We start from the raw sequence: 14100 nt of genomic DNA, 5'->3' as shown, positions 1-14100 counted from the left end.
AGTAGCAAATTTTAAATTCAGAATTATTAAGGGAATCTACTTTTAAAATTGCTAACATTCTTGTAATAATTGGCTAATTATTAGATTTAGCATGCCTTAACAAATTCCTGGAAAGTAAAATGGGCTTACTCTTAATTTTTTTTTCCTTTGTTCAAAGAGGAAGGAACAAGAGGATCTAAAAGATTGATTAGAAAGATAGGTCAGAGACTGTTGAGAAACTGCTAACTAAACAACAATAAGGTAGTCAGAAAACTCTTGCTCTGAAATGCATGTACACCACCTATGAGCGAGTACAAGGACTTTTCGTGTTTTTCAAGTCATGGAACCATGTTCTAACTTTAGTGGATATGGAGCTTTGAGAAGAGTGCAGACTCTTCTAAACTCTGTAGATCTGACCATTATTGGTTTAAACTCTGACTGTAATAAAAATTTCTGGATTAGTGAGACTGGTACCAAATTGTATCTTAGAGTGCTTAAACTTTTGTATGTCAGCAGTACGTGATAATAGTATGTTTGGTTTTCCTAATAGTAATGATTAGAAACCCATGCTGATCTCTTTTATGGTTAGCCACACCTGTAACACAAGGCTAGCCACTTAAACCACCTGGAGACATCATTAAATGTTAGAGTTGAATCTGCACACCCAACTCTATGAAGTCATGTCCCTTGTGGAATATTAATCTTTCAAAGGCCACAAGAGAGAAGTTTGCTCAAGACTATTCCTGTTCCTCTGTTATTCAGGATCTTCACCACTATATTCTTAAAACCAGTAGGTTTCATAAGCATTTACAGCTTCTTGTCTTTTGTTAAAAAGAAACATTTATTAATTAGCTACGTGATTAGAGGCCTTAATTGTTTTTTGTCACTCTGAGTACTCTTGTTTTGGCATACTGCGTGCGTGCTAAGTCGCTTCAGTCACGTCTGACTCTTTGCAGCCCGGTGGACTGTAGCCCACCAGGCTCCTCTGTCCATGGGATTCTCCAGGCAAGAATACTGGAGTGGGTTGCCATGCCCTCCTCCAGGGGATCTTCCCAACCCAGGAATCAAAGTACTACCAGCTTTATGAAATGTCAGATATTGTTATCTGAAACTATCAGAAGTAGGGATCCAAGCTTTCCTGACCGTATTAGACCCCTGAATACTGCCCAAAGCATAACCATTTACCTTTTATCTTTCCTGTGAGCATCTTGGATTTGATATGTTTTCTCGAATCATCTCCACTTAGGATTCTGTCCTTTCCACATCCCTGATACATCTAACTTGTCTCCAGCCCTAAAATAGGTGTCCTCAGGATTTTTATACCATCAATTACAAGGAAAAAGATTTGATAAAAATAAACCAAGGGGGTTACTTACAGCTGATTCACATTGTTGTACAACAAAACCAACACAACATTGTAAAGCAATTGTCCTTCAATTAAAAATTTGAAAAAAAAATAAAGAGAGAACTGTACACTTAAAAATGGTTAAGATAATACTTTTTGTTATGTGTGTTTTACCACAAAAAAGTTTTTTTAATAAATAAACCAGGGGGAAGTTTGAAGTCACATTTTTACACAAAGTTGATATCTACTGAAGTATTAATATTGAATTAAAAAGCAGCCTTAGAGGCAGTCAAAAGATACGAACTTGCAGTTATGAAGTAAATAAGTACTAGGGGTACAATGTACAACATGATAAATATAATTAACACTGCTGTATGTTATATATGAAAGTTGTTAAGAGTGAATCCTGAGTTCACATCACAAGGAAAAAACTTTTTTGTTTCTGTTATTTTGTATCTATATGAGATGATGGAAGTTCATTTTGATAATTGTTTCATGATATTTGTAAGTCAGATCATTATGCTATATACCTTAAACTTATACAATAATGAATATCAATTCTATCTTAATAAAACTGGAAACAAAATAAAAAGCAGCCCTAGAAATTATATTGTGTATTAAGTATGTTTAGAAACTGAGACCTAGAAAGATGAAGTGATTTGCATAATAGCTGAGAGTAGAGTCCAGTGTTTTCAACATTAGTGCATGTCCATTTCGGTGCATTTTCTTTAATTACTTCTTTGACTTAGGAATAGCCCTAAGTAACCCCTCTGTCTGTTTTATCTTCCTTTGGAATTGAATCGTAATTGGTTCTTCAGAACCATGTCTAATCAGTTGTCCCCCTTACCCAGCGCTGAATCTGGAAGGAGGAGGCAGTGGGCAAGGGCTGGGGGCTGATAATGGGCAGACTGGCTTGGAAAACATGATCACGTGACATGCTTCTGCCAGGAAACCAGACTAGTCTGTTTTGCATCATCTTATATAACAGAGCCAATAACTAAGACAGTCTACGTGAGCAGTTGTTCTTCAGGAGGAATCAAATTGGTTTTGATATCTAAAAAAATCATTCAGATGTGTAAAAATAATACGGGTGTACATATAATAGGAAACACAAAATATTGCATAAATTCTGTGGCAAAAGCATTCAAAAGATTTCCTTGTATAATTACAATTCATTTTATAGCTGAGCAAATTCTCTTTTCTAATACTGGACACTTTATCAGTCATATTTTTGCTATAATAATATTACATAACTCCACAACTCAGTGATTTACATCAACAATTGTGTTTTGTCTGTGGGTCAGCTGGGGTCACTTTATTTCAGGCTGTAGGTTGGGTTCAGTCTGTTTCAGTGTCTCTCATTCTGAGGCTCTTCTCATGACACTTGGTAGAAACACATGGGATCAAGTCAGACCACACTCTTTTCCCATGACCAAGCACAAAGGCCATAGGGCGAGGATGTATAGCATCTATTCTACTGGGAAGCACACAGCAGAGAGGATAGATACATATAATCTTTTTACAGGGGTGAAGGAAAGATACAGGAACAAAAATCTGCCACAGAAATAGTTCAACTTTGTAATGTCAGTTTGTTACTGAATTAACCGTCCTCTTTGATTTCTGAATAGTTGAGCAAGTACCTCAGTTCAGTTCAGTTCAGTCGCTCAGTCGTGTCCGACTCTTTGCAACCCCATGAATCACAGCACGCCAGGCCTCCCTGTCCATCACCAACTCCCGGAGCTCACTCAGACTCATGTCCATTGAGTCAGTGATGCCACCCAGCCATCTCATCCTCTGTCGTCCCCTTCTCCTCCTGCCCTCAATCCGTCCCAGCATCAGAGTCTTTTCCAATGAGTCAACTCTTCGCATCAGGTGGCCAAAGTACTGGAGTTTCAGCTTTAGCATCATTCCTTCCAAAGAAATCCCAGGGCTGATCTCCTTCAGAATGGACTGGTTGGATCTCCTTGCAGTCCAAGGGACTCTCAAGAGTCTTCTCCAACACCACAGTTCAAAAGCATCAATTCTTCCGCGCTCAGCTTTCTTCACAGTCCAACTCTCACATCCATACATGACCACAGGAAAAACCATAGCCTTGACTAGACGAACCTTTGTTGGCAAAGTAATGTCTCTGCTTTTGAATGTGCTATCTAGGTTGGTCATAACTTTCCTTCCAAGGAGTAAGTGTCTTTTAATTTCATGGCTGCAGTCACCATCTGCAGTGATTTTGGAGCCCAAAAAAATAAAGTCTGACACTGTTTCCACTGTTTCCCCATCTATTTCCCATGAAGTGATGGGACCGGATGCCATGATCTTCATTTTCTGAATGTTGAGCTTTAAGCCAACTTTTTCACTCTCCACTTTCACTTTCATCAAGTACCTAGGGTCTCGTTTTTTCCAGATAGTTCTTCCCTTTCAGTGTTCTCCTTTCTCCTCTTTGACAAGTGACTTCACAATGTCATTATTACTTACCTGTGGAGGACCCCAGGAAACATACATCATAGTCAAGCCACTGGATGATAAATTAAGGGGCTTGACTTTTCCTGAACTTGTTTACCCAAGAAACTTCATTTGCTCTGTAACTAACTTTATTGAGAGAGATTCCTTGAAAAATTGTTCTTTCCCAGCACAGTTTAAACTACAGTCTTGAGTTCTCTGTGTACATTTCTGAATGAACCCATCCAGCCTGGCTTCATTGTTTTCCACTCACAATTCACCTGAAGAAGTCAGTGAAAAATAAGTAAATATATTTGCTGTTTGATTTATGAGTGAATGACAACAATATCTTAGATCTCAAGTATGTGCTAACCTTGTGTCCTTCGAGTATGTATATACAGAAACCAAAATATTAAAATTAACATGTTTTTTCCCTTCTTCATCTGCATCTTATTCTGTTTGTTTGGCTTTTAAATCCTAATTCCTAAAAATTGCATGGTTTGGTAAACCACAGCCTGTTCTTTAGCCTGTATTTCTTTCCTTCTTAAGAAATAATTGCATATCAAACTAGTTATCTGGATGTATTTATCTATGTAAAGAATGTGTTAGAAGTGTGACCAGATTGCATTTATAAATATTATTATAACACTACCATAAATTGGGTAAATAGCATACAACATCAGTAGTTCAGTTAAGAGTGACTCATTTATCAGTCCAGTCATATTCATTACTCTGAAATAATTCACAACAGACCTTGAGGTCCTGTAAAGATGATAAAAATAGGTGAGATGAAAATACCTATTTAAGGAATTGTCTGGAATGTTTAATGCCACTGAGATGACATCATCATCTGGTAGTATTAAATATGAGTCTGGGCACTTTCCTAGGCTATTCAGTTGACATTAAAAAAAAATGCCATCTTAAAAGCAGTTCTGGTACAGTTAATGAAATGTTACCACATATATCAAAATCAGTAAGAAAACCAGCTATTGCTCTAAAATTGTATTAAGAGTCTTCATAATGTTTTATACAATATCTCATCTTAACATCTGTAAGCCAGTATTACCTCATGACATCTATTATCTTGAAGAGCTAGTTTTTATTATTTAACCTTCTTTTCTCATGTGTATTGTAAATTTGTTTGCATTATTAGGGACTGAGTTTTATTTCTTTTTGGCTCTCGCATCAGTCATCAGGATCGTTCCCATAGGGGTGGTTAAATTTTTTATTTGAAATTTTACTTGATGGAACTGTATTGCTTATTAACATAGAGTTCAGAGTTTCAGATTATTTTTAAGTGCTTCTGAATTGTGAGTTAGGTCAGGTCTCTCACCTACTTGAAACTGTTTAGAAATTTCCCAATATTTTAAATATAGACTCCCTCTTTAGGCTTGTAAATTCTTGCTGAGTTTGACCTTGGTTTTTTTTGTTTGTTTGTTTGTTTTTTCTTTTTTGTTGTGTTTTGTTCTTAATTTTATATTAGAATATAGCTGATTGACAGTGTTGTGATAGTTTCAGGTGGACAGCAAAGGAAATATATACATGTATCCCTTCTGCCCCAAACTCCCCTCCCATCCAGGCTGCCACATGACATTGAGCAGAGTTCCTGTGTCATACAGTAGGATCTTGTTTATTGACCTTGCCTTTTCAGTTTCCTCCTATGCCTTCTCCTTTTCTTTGATCTTATGACTTAGCCTTGGATTGGTTTCTTCTGTTCTTGAATGCTTTTCTCCAGAGTTGAAATAGTACCTTCTCGTAAAGGCCTCTCCTGATTACTCTGTATAAAATAGCCTCTCCCAGATACTTTCCAGAGGGTCACCCTATTTCTCTGGCATTTATTATACTTCATGATTATAATTTTTATCTCCTTATTTATTGTTGTTTACTCCACCCAAATAAAAATTTCATGAGGTCAAAGTGCTGACGTAGTGGCTGACACAAAAAGGTCACTAAGGTGTTTGTTGAACGAATGAATAAACAGATGACTGTTTACTTTAAACTCACAATAAAGTGTGACTTTCTTCCTTAATTTGATTCCATGAGAGAGAAAGCGCTGTGCTTCAAGACTGATCTGAAAAGAATCAGTACGATTGAGGGCCCATGTCATCATATGCTACTATGCTCATTATTCCTGGGCTTCCCTGCTGGCTCAGACGGTAAAGAATCTGCCTCTAATGCAGAAGACCCAGGTTCTATCTCTGGGTTGTGAAGATCCCCTGGAGAAGGGAATGGTTACCCACTCCAGTATTCTTGCATTGGAAATCCCATGGACAGAGGAGCCTGGCTGGTTATAGCCCATGGGGTCACAAAGAATTGGACACAGTTGAACAACTAATACTTTGACTTTCTTTCTTTTTTTTTTTTTAATTTTATTTTATTTTTAAAACTTTACATAATTGTATTAGTTTAATACTTTGACTTTTCATTGTTCTTTGCGATTGAATTTATTCTGATTCATAATTGAGATGTGTCTGTGTGCTTTTTTAAGATCTGTACACATATATGGAAACTGGACCCCAAATCATGTTCTTTGTATATATTTATTTTTACAAGTCTTCTTTCTTGATTTTTCTATTAAAGATTTCAAAACTGGAAATATAATTTTTTTCTGAAGCTTATTTTGTGTCATAACTACTAGACTCATATCAGACACAGCAGAGAGTAAGATGTTTTCATACAACAGGATAAAAATTGCTGTGTATATATAGAAATCAATAGACTAGAATAGATATGGAAATAAAATACTCTTAAAAAGGTTCTATGCTATAAAGTTCGGAGAAGGCAATGGCACCCCACTCCAGTACTCTTGCCTGGAAAATCCCATGGACGGAGGAGCCTGGTAGGCTGCAGTCCATGGGGTCACTAAGAGTCGGACACGACTAGGCGACTTCACTTTTCACTTTCGTGCATTGGGGAAGGAAATGGCAACCCACTCCAGTGTTCTTGCCTGGAGAATCCCAGGGACGGGGGAGCCTGGTAGGCTACCGTCTACGGGGTCACACAGAGTCAGACACGACTGAAGTGACTTAGCATAGCATAGCATAGCATGCTATAAAGTTAGACTTCATCTGAGGAGCAGGTAAGGTAGGACATTCCCACAAAGAACAAATTTGAGATTTATTACTGAAAAGTCAGAGTAGATAGGGGCCTAAATAACTTGTCCAATGTCATTCAGCAGTGAAAAGTAGAAACAGCATTCATAATCAGGCTTGTCTGATCCCATAACTTTCTGCTATATTTTGATGTCTTCCTATGTACAAGGAAATCAGAAATTTATTTTACTTATGTATTTTTCTAAAGATATGACAATTTTTTGAAGTCATCTGCTTGTGTCCATTACTGTCGTCAGATATCACCATCTGTTGGCTTCTCTGTGGGGTTTACAAATAACGTTAGAAAAGTTTGACCATATTTGCTTTTAATTGTCCCTCAAAACTTAAATGTATAGTCAAAGAAGTTGATTGTAAATAATCTTTAAAACTTTAAGCTCTGTAACTAAAAGCTCATCTTACTTCTCAGAAGACTGTGGTTTGTTTCAGTAGTTACACATAGCTTGAGGAACAGATGCAAACAATCTAATGTAGGGAAATTGCTGAAAGCACAATTAAACTGCCAGAGTATACCACAAGCAACAATTTCCTTTAATTTTTGACAAACTCCCAATTTGAAATGATTATGTACTTACAGAAACAAACAGAGAAAAGCAAAATGTTTTAAAATCTATAGTTTCATATTCATAAATGTGTCTACATTAAAAGTTTAATGTAGTTTAATAGTATAAATAATATTATAGTCTAGTATTTTAAATTAGGATAACCCTCGTTATCCTAATTCAATACAGATCATACAACTAATCTATTTTCTGTTCGTGTTTACAAGTGTAAAGTGGTACATGTATTAACGTGCTAAAAACTGTTTTTCAGGTTTTTGTTTAATGCACCTTCCTTTCTTAATTATATTTTATCCAAGAGTGATTGGTTAGAACCAGCACAGACTAAATTGATGAAGACCAGAGTCCTAATTTATAGTGAGATGGTTTTATTTTATAGTGATACCTTGTACTGATTAAAGGTAAGGAATGTTAGAGGAAAAGATGAATAAAGATTTGAATATGGGGCTTGAAGATAATGGATCTTCAAAGTATTTTGAAGAGAATAAATGAACCAATTTTGATTACCTTATTAGAGCTTCAGGATTCATAATGGTCAGATTCCTAAAACACTATCTGTCTTCAGATTTAGTCTTTGTAAATTTGTGGGTTAGGAATGTCTGACCAGGATTTAATTATCAGAGGTCGTTTGATTTTTGTCTTTTTTTTTTTAAAGGCTATTTCACCATAGAATATTAAATTGGCATCAACATTTTTACTTTACTCCCAGATTACAGACTGATGAAATTACAAATTAAATCCCTTTAGCATAACATTAAGTATGTAATTGCATAAAGTATTAATCTTTTCCTCTGTTACCCAGCTCCAGCTTTAAGGAATACTAATAATTTCTGGGGGAAGAGCATTAAGCTTAAAGTTAGTCATTCGGAGAGTCTGACTCTCCTGAAATTTGAGGAGAGTCACCTGACTGGGTTTCTCCACTCTGGTAAGAGCCTTGGAAAGCTGCTCCTTATCCCAGGGGAAAGACAAGGGGTGCCACCTGGGGTGGTGGTGGTGATGAGGACAACCATGATGATGGTAGCAGCTACGATTTACTGAGCATATATGAGCACAGTCATGCACTGTGCTATGAAATCTAGACTCCTACAAAAGCAAGGTGAAAACTTTCATTAATTATACCATATAAAACTTAAATCTTGAAACCTACTTTTTGGGGCTTTGTGTGCACGCGTGTCCAGTCGCTCGGTTGTGTCCGACTCTTTGCAACCCCATGGACTGTAGCCTGCCAGGTTCCTCTGTCCATGGGATGTTCCAGGCAAGAATACAGGTGTGGGTTGCCATTTCCTCCACTAGGGGATTTCTCCAGCCCAGGGATCAAACCCACGTCTCCTGCTGCTCCTGCATTGCAGGCGGATTCTTTACCACTGAACAATCTGGGAAGCGCAATTGGGGCTTTAGCTATACTTAATTCAGGGATTGGTAGAAGATGATGCTTGAAATTTTGAGGTTGAGTGACTGTAAGATGATAGTTATAGTGACTTAGAAGGTGGTAGTGAAGTTTATAAAAAGAAAAATGAACTCAGTCTTGATAACACCACAGTAGCAGAAAGAAAATCTGTGTAGGTCCACAATTGTGTTAGTTATTGAAAGGTTAAATGTGCTTGCTAGATCTAGTGAAAGTCACTCAGTCATGTCTGACTCTTTGCCACCCCATGGACTGGATAGTCCATGGAATTCTCCAGGCCACAATACTGGAGTGGGTAGCCTTTCCCTTCTCCAGGGGATCTTCCCAACACAGGGATCGAACCCAGGTCTCCCACATTGCAGGCAAATTCTTTACCAGCTGAGCCACAAGAGAAGCCCCTTGCTAGATCTAGAGGAAGTTCTAATCAGGGAATGAAATCCCTTAAGGAAGAATTTCCTAACTTTGATTAAATTAAGATTTTATAGACCCCCTTGAAATTGCACATAAAATTTTACGTGTGTCTTTGTATGTGAGTATAATTTTCATTAGATTCTCAATAGAATTTGTGACCAGAAAATTCCAGGTCAGATGTTACAACATATTTTGAAGTGACTGAAGAAGTACCCCCGAGACTGGCAATAAATGAGAAGGATGTGAAAGAAAACTAAAATCATTCAGTTAAGAATAAAGCAGACCAGGACTTCCCTGGTAGTCCAATGGCTATGACTCCTTGCTCCCAATGCAGGGGGCCCAGGTTTGATCCCTGGTCGGGGAACTAAATCCCACATGCCACAACTAAGAGATCTCATAACACAACTAAGACTCAGCGCAGCCAAATACATTAAAAAAAAAAAAAAAGAATGAAGCAGATCAAAGATTATCCCTACGAAGGTAAGAGTTTAGATTAATTCTATGAGGGAAGGAGCATAGGAAAAGAACAGCGAAAGGCCAGAGCTATACTATGGTAGTCTTAAGTGATTGAAGAGAAAGTAGAGACAATTAGTGAAAGAGATGGAGAAAAACCAGACAAACACAGAATCAACAGGAAGAGATGTTTATTTTGGGAACCAATTAAGTATAAACTAATAATTGAAAGGTCATAAGAGATGAAAGCTGAGAAAGTTTCCAGGGACATTAAAGCAGTGTTGGTGGAGTGTGAAATAAACCATATCACAAGGAAGAATAGCTTCCCTGGTGGCTCAGTGGTAAAGAATCTGCTTGCAGTGCCGGAGACCTGGGTCCAGTCCCTGGGTCGGGAAGATCTCCTGGAGAAGGAAATGGCTACCCACTCCAGTGTTCTTGCCTGGAGAATCCCATTGACAGAGGAGCCTGGTGGGCTACAGTCCTGGGATCACAAAGAGTTGGACATAACTTAGTGACTAACACTTTCACAAGGAAGAATAAAGGAAAAGAAAAAGATAAATGAAGCAAATAAGGCAAAATGTTGATAACTTTTCAATCTGGAGAATTACACTGTTTTCTCCACTTTCATGTATGTTTGAAACTTCTGTAATAAAAAAAAATAAATTTCAGATGCAAAAATACTAGGATATATTTATTCCTGTGTTAGCCTTTATCACGTGCATGCATGCTAAGTCACTTCAGTCGTGTCCAACTCTTTGCGACCCCATGGACTGTAGCCTGCCAGGCTCCTCTGTCCATGGGATTCTCCGAGCAAGAATACTGGAGTGGGTTGCCATGCCCTCCTCCAGGGGATCTTCCTGACCCAGGGATTGAACTTGCATCTCCTGTGGCTTCTGCATCGCAGGCGGATTCTTTACCACTGAGCCACCAGCGAAGCCCAGCCTTTACCGCAGTTTATTGTAATTGCCTGTTTACTTGTCTGTACCAATATTTCTCAAATTGTCAGTATTGAAAGACAAAGTTTTTTTTGATTGGCCGATATGTCACAGACCATGATGTTTATCAAAATATGATAAAAATCAATTATTATAAGAGCAAAATTGGGGGGAAGGACATACAAAATATAGGGTTTACCTGGTGGCTCCAATGGTAAAGAATCTGCCTGCAATGTGGGAGACCAAGATTTGATCCCTGGGTTGGTAAGATGCCCTGGAGAAGGGAATGGCAACCCACTCCAGTACTCTTGCCTGGAGAATCCCATGAACAGAGGAGCCTGATGGACTAAAGTCCATGGGGTTACAAAGAGTCAGACGTGACTGAGCGACTAACACTTTCACACATACAAAATATAGCCTTAAAAGGGCTTGTTGGGACTTCCCTGGCAGTCCAGTAGCTAAGACTTCTTGTTCCCAGCTCAGGGGGGCACAGGTTCAATCTCTGGTCAGGGAACTAAGTCTCACGGGCTGCAGCTAAAGATCTGGCGTGCTCAAAGGCTGAAGACTGCACGGGCCACAGCGAAGACATGGTACAGCCAAGTGCATACGTACTTTTTAAAGTTTTGTTATCAAAACCAAAAAACATAAAATTAGCAATGAGAACAAATGTAAACATAAGAAAGAATTTTTTAGAACTATCCCTTCCTCAAAAATACATAGGCAGTTCATATAGAGAATTCCTATTTCACTTATAAGTTTTTTCTGTAACCATAATTAAGTAGTTTTTTAATCTGAAATGTGTGCTTTTTGCATTTTATCTTTAAACCTTGTGCATTAATTTGAGTTGGATTGATAACAGTGCCCCTCATGGGGATGATAATTTGCAGTCACGGGTTTTTACCTTGGTTATTTTCTGATCTCTGGGGGTTAGTTCTGGGGGTTGTCTGCACTGCAGAAATCATAAAGAGTAGGGAAGAGCATAGATATGCTGAAATACGTGCTGAGATTTTTGCTTAAGAAGTGAAAATTCCACCTCTGTAAATGGTGTCTTACTCTCTGGAACATGAATGTTGTCGTTTTTCTCACAGTGTTATAGGTTTATTGACATATGATGACTGTAGCTTCAGATATACCCCCACTTTGTTTTACAGACAGTCCCTTCCTGCCAAGCTACAAAGCTTTTTAACCCCCTGGGCTATAGTAGTTCCAGTTTGGACTGATCATTTCAAAAAACCATCAGTTACTGTAGATTCTATTGTGCATCCCAGGACTCATTTTGTAGGCAATAGTTTGGGTTATTTTTCTACATATATTTACATGTACTTATTCATATTGCATCTGTTAAGTTTCTCTCTGTTGTCAAAAATCTCAAAAAATTTTTTTCCATTGATCCACATTGACTCAGAATTTTCAACAGGAAGAAATTCTGTCTATTTGGAAAAGTCAGTCATTTGTCTGTGGAAAGATTGTCTAATTTAGTGATACAGTTTAAGTAGCATTTATCTAGACTCTTAGGAAGGTTATAACTAACTTGTCAAAAGATAATCCCTACATAAAGCATACTGCATTCCCCTTGGGAATTTGCATTTGCCCTTAATTAACTTATGTCCCTGCTCATCCAGAGAAATGAGGCTCAGTTTACTATTATGAATAGAAAGCACATTGTTCACTTGCCAATGTATTTAGAGTCACTCTGATGATAGTTTGGACAGTTTGGCTGAAAAGTCTACAGATTTGTTCTTAAGTGATCCTTTTTCCCCTCTTACAAGTATGAATGGCTACTTTGTGCTCTATAAAGGCAAAGGGGAGTTGTGACAAACTCATCTCAGTCTGTTAACAGTACATATATAAAAATATATAAAAGTTCACTCACATTTAAAGCCTGTAACATGTAGAGTAGAGCACTCCTGCTCCATACTTTCATCATATTGTTTTTGGAATGTTTCATGATACCATCTGTATTAAGACCTTAGTCAGCTGTGTATTCAGTATTTTACCTCTGTTATTTTGTGCATAGTGCTATAAACAATGTGGGGAGTACAGAAGAGAATGATATGGGTCTATCTTCAAGAAGCTTAAATGAAGGGATCTTTTATTTTCTAACGCACAGAGTGTTAGAATAAGGGCTGCATGTGTCTGCACATTAGATGTTTATGCTATACATACAGATAATGAAAGTACAAGACAGTGCATTATAAGTGAGAAGGAGTCCAGAGGAGAGCTATTATTAAATACCACCTGAGAAACGGCTCAGACGGTAAAGCGTCTGCCCGCAATGTGGGAGACCCGGGTTCCATCCCTGGGTTGGGAAGATCCTCTGGTGAAGGAAATGGCAACTTACTCCAGTATTCTTGCCTGGAAAATCTCATGGATGGAGCCTGGTAGGTAGGCTACAGTCCATGGGGTCACAAAGAGTTGGACACGACTGAGCGACTTCACTTCACTCCTTCACCTGAGAGATGAGGGGCTCATTCAGGGCAAGGTGGCGTTTGAGCAGGGTTTTGAAAGGATAGTTAGGACTTTAGCAGGAGGCTAATAAAGAAGTTTGATACAGTTTTTCAAAAATGTTTTTCAAAGGTTCTAGTACCAGAGCAACCATGCACTTACCAATTGTCTGAATTCAGCCAGATTACTTGGTGCCTTGAGTTTCCTCATCTACAAAATGGGAACTAGAGTAATAGTTATCATAGAGGACTTTTAGGAAGATTAAGCGAGATACTGTGATATGAACATGCTTGATAAACTGTAAAGTGCTATACAAATGTTAGTAAACTTTAAAGTAAATATTGAGGATGGCATTAGCCAAAAAGATGGAATTAGAAAACCAGTAAAACCACAAAGCCTAGAGCAGAAAATACGTGACGATGACTGTGAATATTAATGCGCTCATACAGTTCCTAACTTCAGAAAAAATCTTAAACTGAAAAGCGTTTCAGGTTTTATGTTGACCCCATTTTCCTGAAAAGATCATGTCAGAGGCCTTTCAGATCTTCAGGTGAAACTTGAATAAATTGTAATGTTTAGTTTTATGAATTCATATAGAATTAATTTTCAAATAAAATACTTTAATAGATATTATAATATTGCATAGAAAGAGCTAATGTATCTTGCAAAGTATACTTGTTTAGAGGACATGGTTTTGAGAACAAGTCTGCATGTTTTAGGGTAGATCAGCATTGCTCCCCTGAACAAGATAACAAGGTGTGAATTATTTAAGCTACTTCCAGGGACTGTTATATCTTCTATTACAGATGGTTTGTCTAATAACTTCACAAATGGTTGTTTAAAGGAAGGATAGCCCTTGTCTGATGAGAGGTTCGAGAATTTATTTATGTTCTTTGTTTTAAATAAATTTTATTTTTAAAAGATGGTTAGGAAAAGTTTTCAAAAATTTATTACAAAGAGCAAAGAGAATGTTGAGGCTTTAAAATGCATTTTTAGTAAAGTTTAAAAATAAAAAAAATAAATA

General features: G+C 37.6%; 1 protein-coding gene across 5 annotated transcripts in view; it reads left to right on the top strand.

The window, feature by feature from the left end:
• The window catches only part of SIK2 (salt inducible kinase 2), a 128356-nt gene that overhangs the window by 69851 nt on the left and 44405 nt on the right, over positions 1-14100 (top strand). The gene's annotated exons all lie outside the window — the stretch shown is intronic.

Source organism: Bubalus bubalis, chromosome 16 (genome assembly GCF_019923935.1).
Source record: "Bubalus bubalis isolate 160015118507 breed Murrah chromosome 16, NDDB_SH_1, whole genome shotgun sequence".
In the NCBI taxonomy this organism is placed as follows: domain Eukaryota; kingdom Metazoa; phylum Chordata; class Mammalia; order Artiodactyla; family Bovidae; genus Bubalus; species Bubalus bubalis.
The sequence above is the reverse complement of the archived record's forward strand: the minus strand, read 5'-3'. Positions and strand labels throughout refer to the sequence as shown.